The sequence below is a fragment of the Propithecus coquereli genome, unplaced genomic scaffold, assembly GCF_000956105.1.
Source record: "Propithecus coquereli isolate 6110/MARCELLA unplaced genomic scaffold, Pcoq_1.0 Scaffold753, whole genome shotgun sequence".
In the NCBI taxonomy this organism is placed as follows: Eukaryota; Metazoa; Chordata; class Mammalia; order Primates; family Indriidae; genus Propithecus; species Propithecus coquereli.
The window spans coordinates 267,005-282,333 of record NW_012153652.1 but is presented as its reverse complement, the minus strand read 5'-3'; the positions used below and the strand labels follow the sequence as shown (position 1 = coordinate 282,333).

Genomic DNA, 15,329 nt, shown 5'->3' with positions numbered 1-15,329 from the left:
CTGTACTTAGAATATAATAGATGGCCATTAAGTTTATAAGAAGATAAAAGAAATATACGTAGTGTCTCGACTCTCCTTGTAACTGAAAGGCCTAATACGATTGAGTAGTTAAGAGGAGAGGAGGCGGGCACAGCAGAAGGATGTTTCTGCCACCGTGGCCACTCTCACTGCGTCTGCTCCCTGCAGGGCAGCTGTCCTCCGATTTAGCTGTGTCTCGAGGCTGCTTTTCAGGCGCACAGACCCTTCATGCATGGCAGCAGGCGCGTCTTAATTGAGAGGTTACAAAGTGCTTTTATATATTACCTTGTAGGGTCCTCACAACTGCTTTGTAAGGAAGGTACTTTTATTATACATATTTTATACACGATAAAACTAAAATTCAGACCACATGACTGGCCCAAGATCATTGGAGAAGCAGGTTTTGGTATAGGGTCCCCAAAATCACCTTTGTGTGTAAACTTTCCCCTTAAACCATGGAACACACTGTCATGGGGTGAATATATGCACCATGTTGTTCACCAAATATTTCTACAACATATGAACACTTTACATGGCAAACTGCGCGGGAGGAGACTTCTACCCAGTATAACAGAAGGGCTGATGAGACACGAGCAGTGCGAACGGACCGGACGGCAGGGATACACCTTCTCAGCCCAGTCTGTGGCTTCTGCAGCCAGAGCTGTGTTCCTGCGCAGAAGACAGGGACCCCATCAAGTGGCCCCTGTGCAGGGTTCACACTGGACATCAAAGCCACCTCCTCCATGCTTTTAGGGAAAGGACAGCCAGCAGGAGCAGTGGGGGCTCTGGTGGGTGCGTGCGGCTGCCTTAGAGGCACACTATGGAGAAGAACAGGGTAGATTTGCTACGAAAGCAGCCTGCGCTGTTAGCAAGGCATGATTCTCCACAGGTATAACATGAAGGTGTCATCTAATCACACTGACAGCTCCTGACTTAATCAATTAACCACCAAATACATATTGATTGATAGTGTGTGCTGAATATGGTATCGGGGATAAGGACAGATATACAATAAAAAACATGAGCTCATTCAGCGAGAGTCTTTTAATGGGAGCTCTCTCTCTGCAGGTATGACAATGTGCCAGAAAAGATTTCAGAAAAGAAGGAGCCAATGGGAAGGGGATCCTGAGAGAAGATTCTCGAGAAGGTCGTGGTGCTTGAGCATCATTTGTTTACGAGCGTAAGGAAGGCAAATAGACTGTGTCGAAGCTTCGCATATAGGCGCTTGATACCAGTTATTGAGTGAATGAATGAATGGATCCGCCTGCTGGTGAAGCTGCGGGTCAGGGGGTGCCCGGGCAAGCTGGACCAGCATGGAGGACCCCAGAGGGGCCGGGTCCAGTGCCACACCCACGGCTGGAAGGGGATGTCGTGGAGGCTGGGCGCGCTGGGAGGGCAGACACTGGTTGTCTATTCCTGAGCATGGGAGGGAAGGTTCACAGCACGTTTTAGAAAAGAAATAACTGAGTGGCAGCTGGAGAGCGGGCGTGGAGGGGACTGGGAGTGGGGACACGGGCTGGTGCTGGCGGGAGGGGCTCGGCGTCCTTTGTCTTCCAAGGCCTGGAGTCAAGTGTCCAGGGAAGGAGGATGTGGATTTGGGAGAGTTCTGACAGGAGAGTCAGTGAGATGCGGTGGCTATGGCATCCTTGGGTGTCCGACCTTTTCCCGTTACCTTCACGTACGTGCGGGGCGTTAAACTCCGCGTTCATTCACACTGCATGGTTTCAAGGTTTAAATAACTAGCACCCAGTAACACATCGATGCTCTGAAGTTACTTTTCAACATGAAAACATTACAACACGCTGCAAAGTTCCAGCAAAGCGACATAGACCGATGTGCCACGAGGCAGAGGCCTGCTGAGACTCAGGAAGTCCGCAGTGATGGAGAAAATGACATTTTCCTGAGATCCCCTGCACTTGCCACTGGACTGGACATACAGAGATACTGGACATGCAGAAAAATCTTATTCTTTAAGGAATTCAAAATTGAATTAAACTATGTGTGCGGGGAGATGGGTTGGGAAGTACCGTCTGCGTGGTGTCCTGGCAGCTTGGACAGAGTGCATCTGACCTGTCCTAAGGAAGCAGAAAGAGAGCTCAACTGGCGGAGCCGAAATCCGAGCTGAATTTTAAAGGTTAATGGGATGTTTCAGGTTAAAAAGGGTGGGGCCGGGGGTGTTCCAGGCAGAGGCACCCGGCTTGCAGGCGAGTGGTGTGTTCCAGGGAGTCCAGGGCTGGGACTGCGGGAGGCGCTGCGGGTTTGCCAGGGGCTTCCTGCACGAGGGCACTGGCTTGGTAAGTTTTCAGTAAAGCAGGGGCCAATGACATCAGCCACCACCCTGCCTGCCTACACACACCCAGCATCTGACAAATAAGCCCGCATTTGTGATTCCCAAGCCGCAGTTTGGGAGGAGCATGTGGCCAAAAGTGCAGTAGAGCTAGCTTTTCCCGGTGGGCACTACAGTGACAAACTTGGCCTCATTAGCTAATTGCTCATATGCTTGGATAAGAATTGTTTTATTTTTTACATTTAAATTCTTAATCCTTCCAGTGTTTTTATGCATATGGGGCAATCTTACTTTCTCCAGTCAGTAGCCGATTCTTCCACGAGTCGCTATTCATAAGTTATACCTTCCCACTATGCTGAGACATCCCTCCCGCTGCGTGCTAATCCCGCCCACAACTGGGCCAGTTTGGACTCTTCTGTTCCACTCTGCATTTGCTCGTTCCCGGCTCGTGCTGCTTGGATCGCAGCGCCTGTGTGACGTGCGCTCCTCTCTGCTAAACAAGGCTCCCTGGCTACGAGGGTTACAGGAGACAGTTCATACACATGTCTAGCGTGGCACCCAGCATACAGCAGACACTACATAAACGGTGGTTCCTTTTCTTTCTCTTTTAGCTAACGAAACCCAAACCTAAGGGTTTCAAAACTGTTTTAAACTTCACTTTTACCAACTGCCAGTGAGATTTAGGTGACACAGAAAGCACAGAATGTACGGTCGGAAATGCCACGAGGGTTTGCACTTTCCTGTCTCTGTCCCTGAAGGTGAGTGGTCAGAGTTCAGCCAGCCCTCGCAGGCTCAGCCCACACTTTGTTTCCTCGGGATCCTGCCCCTCCCGTCCCGCCTCCTGCCGCCCTGAAAAGAAGCCTTGTTCCCCCGTCCCGCAGTGAGCGCCAGCAGCCTCTGTGGGCTGTGCATTCGAGTCCCTCCTCCTGCCGGTTCCGAGGCCGCAGCCGCACAGCTTCACCCAGTGAGGCCGCCGATGGTGCAGCTCTGGTCCTCTGTGGGACCGAAGGGAAAGGCAACCGCAGGGACCACTGCTGCGGGTTCCGAGTACCTCTCTAGTAATTTACATTTAGAAAAATCACCCTTAAAGCCCTAGTTTAGCATTAACTCTTATCTCTAAGTCTGGCGTTTATTTTTAAAGGTTTTCAAGGAAACCTAACTGGTTTCATACTTAAAGAAAAGTCTTGAAGATTTACTTTTGGGCCATCAAAGCTATCAGGAAGAGAGCAAGTGAATTATTTTATAATATGTAAACTATACATTTGGAATCAGGATTTATTTTATTGCTTCAATCTTCCCTCCCCCTCCTCCCAACAATATTAATGTACACTCTCCTCAATGGAGCCTTAGTGAAGAGAACATATTTTAAATGCATTAAAACCTCATAAGTTCAGTGAAATCCCTTCGAGTCCCTGGAAGCTGCTCTCCGATGTGGGTGCCACGGGCGCAGGAGGAGCCGCGCTGTGGGTCCTAGGCCCGCGAGAGCCCAGCCAGGTCCCGTTCTCCTAGCCTGCGTCTCCACACCCGCAACCCGCAACCCGCTCCCCCCACCCCCAGCAGCGTCCTCGCAGGACAGGGGAGGGGCTGGGGTCACAGGCTGGAGCGTGGACAGCTCAGACTCTGCCCCAGGACCCGGGCCACGGCTCCCGCTCCCTGTCACTCCTCCACCGCTCAAGAAGCAAAGATCCGTTCTGCCGACCAGCTGGGCCTCCCTCAGCACAAGGCTTGGCTGCTTCACTGCCCATCAGCACCACCCAGAAGAGGAGGTTGGCGGGAGCGCAGAAGCCAGGGGTCAGTTTCCTAAGTTGGGCGATGGGTGAGAAAGTCTGGGGGAGGTATTATGAAGCAAACCCAGAAGTTTCTGGAAAAATTAAGGGGAAGTGTGCAGCTCAAACTGTATGCAGGTGTTTCCCCACGAGCACCTATTCCCAGGCATTGCTGTCTCCTTGGTAACTGAGAACTGGCTATCGATGTGCAAGTTCACATGACAGAAAATGCTTTCATGCCTCAGCTCTGATTCCAGTGAGCTTTCACTTATAAAAACCCATCTGTGAGGATCAGCAAGACTCAGAAATTATACATTCTCATCATCCTTGAAAAGTGTTTAAGCAGAGAACTACAAGAATTAAAAATTGTTTTCCAAAATACGACAAAATTTTCTGCTTTTTGGTGAATTTAATGTAAATTCGTTAACATGTAGAATTTGTATCTGCTACTCACGTTAGAATAAAAGACAGCATTATCATTATGCCGCACAAGAGTTAGAAGAAAGAAACAAGTTTATAGGTCATTGCAACATGATTTAAATTTTGTGGTTTCTGTTACCCAATTGCATAGGATGAGAATAAGAAAAAAATTAGGTGAATAAACGGAGAAGAATGTTTGGTTTGTCTGCTCCTAATTTTTCCTTTCCCTCCTTGCCAGTTCTGTATCAGTGAGGGTGATCAGGGAAACCGTCTTCTTGAAGGAAGAGAGCTGTGTCGCTGGCCTCCTCCACCCAGGGCTGTGCGCCTGCGTGGGTGCGTTTGACTAGGGGGATTGGGGCCAACAAAGGAAAGAGAAATGGAAATGAGAAAATAAAGATTCTCTTAGCAAAAAAGAAAACGAAGACAGAGCTGACGTCCATCAACAATCTGCCACTCTGTAGAGTCTGGCAATCTCCAAGGTGAAACACAGAACGACGACTCCTTCTGCACTAAGAAAGAGGACTTTGTGCGCAGCACTTTTTAGACATGAAGGGCAGTATTGGAAATATTTAATAGTATATTTGAAGTTCTTTGGAGTGAGATTTGAAGGCTGTTTTATGAGCTAGTCAATGAATATTTAGTAAGCTTCAAATAGGTGGCACACAAGAAAATTTTAGGAAGTTATTATAAAAACATGGCGTTATAAAACATGACCTTCACCTAAACTGAAACAGATAAAGCGTCGCTCCCTCTTTCTTTGGTTATGAATCCCCGTGTCATCAAGAACTAAAAAGGCAAAAAAAAATTGTGTATAAAATCCAGTTAACTTTTGAGCTCAACACGTCTCAACTCTCCCTTCCTGACTCCAGTCCCCAGCGATCTGCCTCTGCCAACGCGTCCTGAGACGGAAGTCCTGACGTGCCAGAGTCCGGGGCTGAGATGCAGCCACGAGTGAGGAAAGCACAGAAAACACACTCCAAGTATTAAGATCTTGTTTGCTTGTACTTTTGCTGTGGTCTGGGGAGAACGCTGGGAGCCCCCTTCTCCTCACAACGGTGCTCTGTGCGTCCACAGGTATGTGGCTGGCTGGCCCGGCACTTGTGGGCCTGGGGGGCATATTTGCCAAAGAAAGATGACAGACACGCAGTGTGACAATACCTACGCTGTTTCTCAGGGCGAGAGGAAGTCTGCGATACACAGCTCTGAAGCCACGCTTCTGGAACTTCTAGGACGTCTGGGAAATCTGCTGGCATCCCTGGTAGGACGGTTGAGATACAGCCAGTCTCGGGCAGTGTGGGAGGCACTCTGGCCACTCAGGACTGTAAGCCACAGTGACACAGCCACACACGTATTACCACGAAACCCCAAAAGTAAACCCCTCTGAACAGCACAGACTGAGTGCTTAATAGACTATACCTAGTTCGGGCAAACACTTAAAAAATCACGCCACAAATCCTAAGAAAATAGCAACCACGATGATGGCAGGTTGCAATAAAGATGTCCAGTAACAGGCACCCCAGAGACGAGATCCATCACTGTGACACAGTCGGCTTATGAGAGTGAGATAACTCGGGATGCCACTAACGAAAGCCCCCACACCCGGGACTCCGTGCTGGCCTGTGACGCAGTGGGTGCCCTCAGCCTCTCTGCCTGAGACCTGTGTGTGCCTCTGTATATGAGTGTGTGTGCCTGTGTGTTCCCGTGTGTCCCTGTGTATGTGCGTGTGTGTGTCTGTGTGTTCTCGTGTCTGCTTGTGTGTGTGCATGTGTGCCTGTGTATTCCTGTGTCCCTGTGCACGTGCATGTGTGCCTGTGTGCGTGCGTGTGTGCCTGTGTGTTCCCGTGTCTGCCTGTGTGTGTGCGTGTACCTGTGTGTTCCTGTGTGTCCCTGTGCACGTGCATGTGTGTGTGCCTGTGTTCCCGTGTCTGCCTGTGTGTGCCTGTGTTCCCGTGTCTGTGTGTGCGTGTGTGTGCCTGTGTGTGTGTGCGCCTGTGTGTTACCCTGTCTGCCTGTGTGCCTGTGTGTGCGTGTGTGCCTGTGTGTGCTGTGTTTCCATGTCTGCCTGTGTGTGCCTGTGTGCGTGTGTGTGTATGTCTGCATGTGTGTGAGTGTCTACACCTGTGAGGAGCAGAGTGCAGAGCTGGACCCAACAGAGGCAGGAGAACAGCCATGATGAAGTTCACCCAATCCCTGCTCTTTTGAATACATAAAAAGGAAACTGTCAAAAGAAAGGAAAAGTTCCCACCTTTCAGGCAGGTGGATGCTGAGGGAGAAAGTGCCTGGCACGTACTAGGCGTCTGTGTATCTTAGTTAAATGAATGAATGGAAGGGCTGCAATGAGCTATACTCCTCTTGCTCAGCCGCGTGGCTGATAACTTTCATAAGACAAATAAAGAGCTGCCAAGAAAGACCTGCCCACAAGCAGCCAAGAAAAGGCGTCTGTGCCTTTATTTCCACAGGCGTGGTGAGAATGCCACGTCCGTGGGGTGTAGGGTGGGCACGTGTGGCCGTCCCCACCACGGTGGAGGGGCCTTTTATACCTTAAAAGGAGCCACAGGGAATTTTCTCTGAGGAAGTCTGGGGACTCTGCCACCCAAGGACGTTTCCTCAGGTCTGTTCCAGTCTGAGCCTGGAAACCAACGCAACACTTGACAATAGACCCAGCTAAGCCAGGGTGTCCCAGGCTTCGAAGATGACCACAGGGCATCAAGGTGGTGGTGATGTTGTAACAAATTAATTGACGTGTGGTTTTATTCAAATAAGGGATGATCTAGCAACTTTATATGCATGAAAAAGCTTACATTGTCTACGACAACAGCAGGGAGGCAGCTGAGGCCCCAGGAGAAGCGTCCTCGGGGCAAGGAGGGGCCTCCCTCCCTGGCAGCCCGGCTCAGGCCGGGGTTGGCAGTCACTGGGACGCCTGGTGCCCACCACGGTGCGGCCACCATGAAGCCGCACAGGCTCACGCAAAGAGCTCTCGACCTGGCAAGTGAAGGTGCTTCGCCTGCAGCTGCTGTGCTTATAGTCACAGCATGACATTCAGGGCAAGTGTCAAAGACTGGGTGGGCAGGGAAGGGAATTGTTCTAGAACTTCAGATGAAACATCAGATCAGGTACCCTTCAAATATTTAAACTTTTTTTTTTTTTTTTTGTAAAAATAGCTGTTGCTGTTTCGGCCCCAAGTGCAAAAGTAAGAAAAGAAACCTGTACTGCATTTTAAAACTTGATTTTCTGAATTTGAACGTGTTTCTCATAACTCCTACACTGTTTTATCTCCAGTAGGGTCTGGAAGAAACAGGAAGACTCAGGACTCGGGGCTGGGAGCACCTCGACAGCCTGTGGCCAGGGAGCCCCCGCCCAGCCGCAGAGCTGCTCTGTGGGGCTCTTGGCGCTTCGCAGATTGGACAAACATCTGGAAATCTGGAGGCTTTCTTTCCAAATCTGGAGTTCTGTTTTTTTCTTCAAAAACAGGATGACCTAGAAATGCTACTCTCTAAATTTCTTTTGACCAGAGTTGGCCAGAGCTGGGTGGCAGCATCCCTGGGGCTGGGGTGCGCTGTCTGGTCCCGCGGCCTACCCGAGGTCTGTGTCCATTCCCCGCCTGGCTTGTGCTCCTGCCCACCTACTTCGGGGACGTCTCTGTTGCTGTCTGGCCCCAGCTGGTTGAGAACACGGTGCCCAGCAATGATGCCCGCTGCGTTCAGGCTCGTGGGGCGCAGGGTGCCCGCTCTCCCTGGGCGCCCTGCTCTTCACCCTTGAGGATAACCGAGTCTGCCGGAAACAGAGCAGAACATCTAATTTTCAGGGCCTTTGAAGCCAGCCCTAACTTAATGTATTAGTGTTTATGTAGTTTTTATAGGAATAGTGTCCCATGCTGGATTTCAAGACCCAGGCATGGTTAGCCAGGACTTCCACGCTGTGGGACCTCAGAGGGCTGTATGGACACTGGCACTGCAGACGCTGGGATCCAGAATATTCCAGCTTCTCCAGAAACCATCTACAGCTCTGGCACATGAGCTTTTTGCTCACTGTTGAGTAATTTATTTGATCTTCATCCCTCTTCTTAGAGTAATTTCTTCCTTAATTTCCCTTCATTTTTCCAAAGAGTTACTCCAAACAAGTTTGCAAAGACTTTGCACGCACCTTTAAAATAACCATAATCTCCTCTTAAAATGCTTGTTTAGGCATCCATGCTGCCCTCCAGACTAGCTGTGTTTCCAGGGTGGAGACCTCACCTGCACCTCTGAGTGTCAGGCCCGCAGCAGGGCCTGGCAAGTGTCCGTGGCCACCTGCCCGTGGTGGGTGGGCGGCACGTGGACCTGGGGTGCTGTGAGGCTCTGAGCACCTCTGCATGTGCCTTTTAGGGGCCTGTAGTGGCAGCATCCCCTCCGCTGCTGGCTCCTCAGACTGAAGCGTCTTGACATTCTCGGATCTTCCTGGGCAGTAGTGATCCCTGCATCTGCTCAGCTTGGGTGCGTGCCGTGTCCTGTGTGCCCTGCACGGTGGCAATGGGTGTGTGCACTGCACAGGCAGATGGCTCACAGACTGGACCCTGGCTCCACATTCACTGAGCTCTGATGCTGGACAGAGTCATGTCTGTGAATTTGAGAATCTGAGTTTTTCATGTGTAAAATCTTTATGTATCTCACCAGGTGGTTGAGAGAATTTTTCGTTTTTTCAGAGACTTGACACATTAGCAGTTTATTTTTCACTTTTTCAACTTCCAGGTGCAAGTATAAGTAGGGGTTGCCAGTGGGAGGAGTTTGGCTGTACAGAGGTTTCCGAGGCATCGAGGCTGCTATGGTTTATCACGTGCAACACACAGCTTTCCAAGTCACATTTAATGTCAATGTGGAAGACTGCACACGGGGGCTTTATAAGGCAGGCATAGATGTGTCACATGTCACTTCCACTCATATTGGAAGTAATGGCTAGAATTCAATCATCTGAAAAGTAGCCAGTGTCTACCACAAGCACTACCACATCCTGGGTGCTTTGCTGGGGAGTCAATGATGAACAAAAATAGATTCAACAATGAACAGAAACAGCATTCAACAATAAACAGTGCCCTCATGTACCTACAGTCTAGCAGCAAATACAAGTATTAGTAAAGAGTTATTAAAAGAAAACTTTCCAAGTCTAGATCAAAGAGAGTGATAATATCTTTCACTCCTTCTTAAAGTATTCCATCCCATTGTCTAGCTTTTCTAAAGACACACCTTCTGGTTGAGAGAATTGAACGAAACGGTCTTGTGTAAGAACCTAGTACACTACTTTGCACATAAAAGACACTCAAAAGATGTTTGTTGTTTTTCTCTCACTTCAATTTTCTAGGCACAGTGTGTTTTTCCAAAGGGATGAAAAGTAAGTATAGATAACTATATAACACTTGTTATGTGGGGTAAGATGAAGCCTTCTAGGTGTTGTTAAATTACCTTTTCATAATACCAAATATTTTATTGGCCTTTTGAGTCTCTGAGCCAGTACAATGGCACACTAGCTTTTGGAGTAGAGTCTCCATAATGACTCCTAACAGACAAAATTTGGCTATATTTATACAATTTAAAAAGTATGTGTGTGTGTCAGGTGAGGTAGGGAACATAACTTTCTTTCTAGTTGAGAGTGTTTCTTTTGGATTCTCAACAATCTCCATTAATCTAACTCCTTATTTTTAATAGGTTTTAGACTCCTAAATTCCCTATACCAGGCAAAGGAACAGCTGAGAATGTCTTCTCAGAAGCTGCAGTCCTTAAAGTCCGGGGAGAGGGGTCATCCCATAGAAGAGTCAGATTGCTGACTGATCTGCCTACCAGGAGAAGCCTGGCCCCCGTGACTGCACTGTCCACCTTTGCCTCCTGAGCCCCACAGTGCGGTGCTTGGCACAGAGTGGTAGCTTGATAAATATTTGCCAATTTGTACTACATAAAAACACAATAGTGTCATGAGGGATCATATGGAGGTCGGGCAAGACTTCTTGACAATATAGAAACATAGTACTTGAAGTCCTAGCCAGAGCAATAAGGCAAGAAAAAGAAATAAAAGGCACTCAAATTGGGAAAGAGGAAGTAAAACTATCCCTGTTTGCTGATGATATGATCTTATATCTAGAAAACCCTAAAGACCCCACCAAAAGACTCCTAGAATTGATAAATAAATGTGTCAAGTCTCAGGTTACAAAATTAATGTACACAAATCCACAGCATTTCTATATGTTAATAACAGTTGAGAGTCAGATCAGGAACTCAATACCATTTACAGTAGCAACAAAGAAAATAAAATACCTAGAAATATACTTAACCAAGGAGGAGAAAGATCTCTACAAGGAGAACTATAAAACATTGATGAAAGAAATCATGGATGACATAAACGATAGAAAAACATCCCATGCTCATGGACTGGAAGAACCAATATTGTTTAAATGTCCCTACTACCCAACGTGATTTACAGATTCAACATAATTCTCATCAAAATACCAATGTCATTTTTCATAGATCTAGAGAAAATAATTCTAAATTCATATGGAACCTAAGAAGAGCCCAAACAGCCAAAGCATTCTAAGCAAAAAGAACAAATCTGGAGGCATCACATTACCTGACTTCAAATTATACTACAAGGCTACAGTATCAAAAACAGCATGGTAGTGCTACAAAGACCAATAGATCAGAATAGAGAATCCAGAAATAAAGCCATATAGCTACAAACAACTGGTTTTCCACAAAACAGACAGCAGCATACATGGGGAATAGATGCCCTATTCAATAAACGGTGCTGGAAAACTGGACAGCCACATGCAGAAAAATGAAACTGGGTCCCTCTCTCTCACCATATACAAAAATCAACTCAAGGTGGAGTCAAGACTTAAATGTAAGACATGAAACCATAAAAATTCTAGAATAAAACATAGGAAAAACTCTTTTGGACATTGGCATAGGCAAAGAAAATATGACCAAGACCCCAAAAGCAAAAACAGTAACAACAAAAATAAATAAATGGGACTTAATTAAACTGAAAAGTTTCTACACATCAAAGGAAATAACAGAATAAATAGGCAACATACATAATGGGAGAAAATATTTGCAATCTATACATCTAATAAAGGGCTAATATCCAGAATCTACAAAGAACAAAAACAAATCAGCAAAAAACAAAAACAAAAAACCTCATCAAAAAGCAGGCAGAAGAACAGATTTTTATCAAAAGAAGATAGGTAAATGGCCAACAAACATATGAAAATGCTCAACATCACTAATCTTCAGGGAAATGCAAATTAAAATCACAATGAGATACCACCTTATGCCTGTCAGAATGATGATTGTTAAAAAGTCAACAAACAATAGATGTTGGTGTGGATGCAGTAAAAAAGGGAACACTTACACACTGTTGGTGAGAATGTAAATTAGTACCACTCCTATGGAAAACAGTATGGATGGAGCTTCCTCAAAGAACTAAAAGTAGACCTACCATTTGATCCAGCAATTCTATTACTGGATATTTACCCAGTGGAAAAGAAGTTATTTTATAAAAAAGATATCTGCACCCAAATGTTTATTGCAGCACAATTCACAATTGAAAAGATATGGAATCAACCCAAGTGCCCATCAACTGATGAGTGGATGAAGAAAATGTGGTGTATACACCATGGAAGTACCACTCAGCCACAGAAGGGAATGAAATAATGTCTTTCACGGCAACTGTGATGGAATCAGAAACCATTATTCTAAGTGAAGTATCTTAGGAATGGAAAGAGAGATACCAGGTGTTCTCACTTACGAGTGGGAGCCAGATGAGGTGTGTATCTGGTCATACAGTGGCGTGATGGGTGTTGGAAACCACAAATAGGATGGGGGTGAGGGATGAAGTTCTACCTGTCGGCACAATGTGCACCGTTCTGGTGACGGGTGCGCTGAAAACTCTGACTTCAGCACGATACAATTCTTCCCTGTCACAAAAAACATGGTGCCCCCAAATCTACTGAAATTAAAAAAAAAAAAAATCACAGATGGTATATGAAGGAAAGAAATGAGTAAAATAAAAAGGGAAACATTTCCTAGAATAAAATATTCCTACCCATGAAGGGGTCACTGCAAAAATTTTCATTAAAGAATGAAGATTCAAAAAAGAAAGGCTAAGGATCATTTTAGTGACATGTAGTTGGTGCTTTTTCAGACAAGTAAGGTCTTAAATAAAAAACATTAATCTTGGGCCTTTGGGCACCTCTAAAATCAATTTCCTGCAGGGTGGATGGTGTGGTCCAGGGCAGATGTGCTGGTCTAAGGAAGCCCCTCTGCTCTGCTGGAGGGTGCAGGGGTGGGAGCACCCCTCCTGCAGGAGCGCACGCTCCCCTCTGCACCACCAACAACCCCCCACTGCAGCTACTTACAGATTCAGACAGTTGCCCTGAGCTCCTGCTTTGAGGGAAAGGCCTTATTACGCTGCCATTGCACTGGGTCCTCTATGTGCTGCACTCTTTCTTTTCGGTAAGGGACCCTCGAGTCAGTGGTAATCGCTGAAGCAGACAGACGCTCCAACACCAGGTTACAGCACAGCACAAAATGAACAAGTGCCAAAATACAAAATCTACTGCGGGTGCTGTGGAAGGTGTGGCTGCCCATGCTGCATGGAGCTCAGGTCCAGGGCCACACCGCCCCTGTTGCTCCTTGGCTGTGCAATCTTAGGCAAGTTGTCCAACCTCAGTGGGCCTCAGCTGTCCTAACTATAAACACCAGGGGTATTGAAAAACCGAAGAAGGAAGTGGCTTTGGAAAGTGCTCTGGGGAAAAGAACAGCCGTTCCACATCAGTGTAAGCGCTGCTGTGGACATCCACGCCTGGTGCTGTGCGCTCAGCAGGCTTTGGAGGAGACCCACCGATCCCGAGCCCTGGACACCCTATGCCCCGTCCCGGGCTATGCCAAATCCTGTAAGGAAGCAAGGTTGATGCCCGCCCCATGCAGGCTGCCCTGGCACAGCCTGGAACAGAGAGCACAGCTCTGCCCTGCAGCCTCACGGGGGGTCTGCGGGTCGGTCTCCTGTGCAGTCAGCACTCAGCCTCCCCGGGGGGCCGTGAGACTGCCCTCGGCAAGAGCCTTGCGTTTCTGCTCTCTTCCCCTCCTTAACAGAGGGCAGCAGAACCATCTGAGTCCCTCAGCTTATCTGACCTATGGCTCTCATTTGGCCTCCCTCCCAGCCTGTCTCCCAGTGAGAAACTGCTCTCAAAATGCTTCTTGCTGTCAGGAACGCTGGCCCCAGCTCCCAGCCATGGATTGGGCCTGACAGTGCCTGGGTGCCAGCCAGCTCCCTCCCTGCGCTGCCTCCCTGCCGCGACACTGGGCACCAGGCTGTCTCTACTTTCACACCAAGGTTCAAGGGGGGCGAGCAACTGGCCAGGGGTGCCTGGCTGGGTGAGACCAGAACCATGTCCACACCCAGACCCCATCCCTGCTTAGTCATCGCCCCTGCCACTGGCTCCAGGAGGGTCTCCCTAGACCATTTCTCTGAAGGTGACTCCTGAGGACCTGCTCTCCAGCCTGCCCTTCTCTCCAGCGTGTCCCTCTGTCCCTGGCACTGGCCCTCTCCTGCTTTCCCTTGGGCTCAGGCCCCTGCATCCTGCCCCGTTGCACCCATCACTGCCCCTCCCCCATGCAGTCTGGCCTGCTCGATAGCTAAAATCCTTCTTTCAGAGAACACCTTGAACCACTTCCCAAAGCCCCGGAGCCGTGTGAATGCTCATCCTCAGTACGGTGCTGGATTCTGCTGGCCACTCCCCCAAATCGCTGTCTCCCAGGTTTACAGCACTGGCCTCAGCCCGGGACCCCAGGTCCTCTGGCCTCTCAGAGGCCACTTCTGTCTCTCCCGCTCTGTGACGGTGGGCGCACACCAGCGCCTGTGTCCCAGCCCCTCCCTGAACATACCGAGCCACCTCTGGAGTGTCGCCCCTGCAGCAGACACAGCGCAGGGCTTCCCCGCCCCGCCATCTCTCGTCACTCCACAAGTTACTGCTCCCCCACCTCCCGCAACGCTTTGCAAACTTCACCGGACCTTTCCCTGTGTTGTGGGAGGAAGGCTTCCCTCCCCTCGAGAGATCTCGTGAGGAGAGTCTTGTGACGGCCCAGGGCCAGCCCAGCATTCCTCGCTGGCTGTGTCCTGAACAAATGAAACGAGTGCTCTTCCCTTCTGAAGCCTTAGAATCATATTTGACTTATTTCTGTTCTCTTTTTCCCTATCAAATAACTTATCACATTCCGCTTTGGGCTGCTGTCTTTTCTTTCTCGTGGTTTCCTTCCACCTCCCTGGACTCCAGGCTAGCTCTCGCTTGGCGTTGCCGAGTCCCCGGCACGGCCTCCCTGCAGACCTGGGACGCGGACAGATGGGACACGCTGTTCCCTTCCCACCATGGAATTCTCTGGCTTAACAATCCAGACCAGCTCTCCACGGACGACCGTGCATCTGCGCAACCATGCCTGTCCCTCGCCCTGGCTCCTTTCATGTCACCAACCGAAAGAGTCGGGGGACGACGCGCAGTAACGAGCTCGTCCCGGCCGCAATCGGATCTCTCCGCAGGCGACTGCCACACCCAGGGCACCAACATTCACTCTACTCCAGAATGTGATGAACACATGGAGCAATTTTCCCTTCATATGCTTGCTGTTTACAAAATCAGGCTCCATTGTACAAAACTTCCCTGACGTGCTATTTTCCCCTCACCAAACGAAAGTCACAGCTAGCTCTCCTGGCCAGTGTCTGTGAACTGAACTCATGGTTTTGAGTGGCTGCATAGTTTTCATCTATCATGCACCCACTATACTTTATCCAGCCACCCCTGAAGTTCCTCTACTAATGAA

General features: G+C 48.6%; 1 protein-coding gene across 1 annotated transcript in view; it reads right to left on the bottom strand.

Annotated features, from left to right (window-relative positions):
* Positions 1–15,329, bottom strand: part of MYT1L (myelin transcription factor 1-like) — a 157,044-nt gene that overhangs the window by 139,350 nt on the left and 2,365 nt on the right. The gene's annotated exons all lie outside the window — the stretch shown is intronic.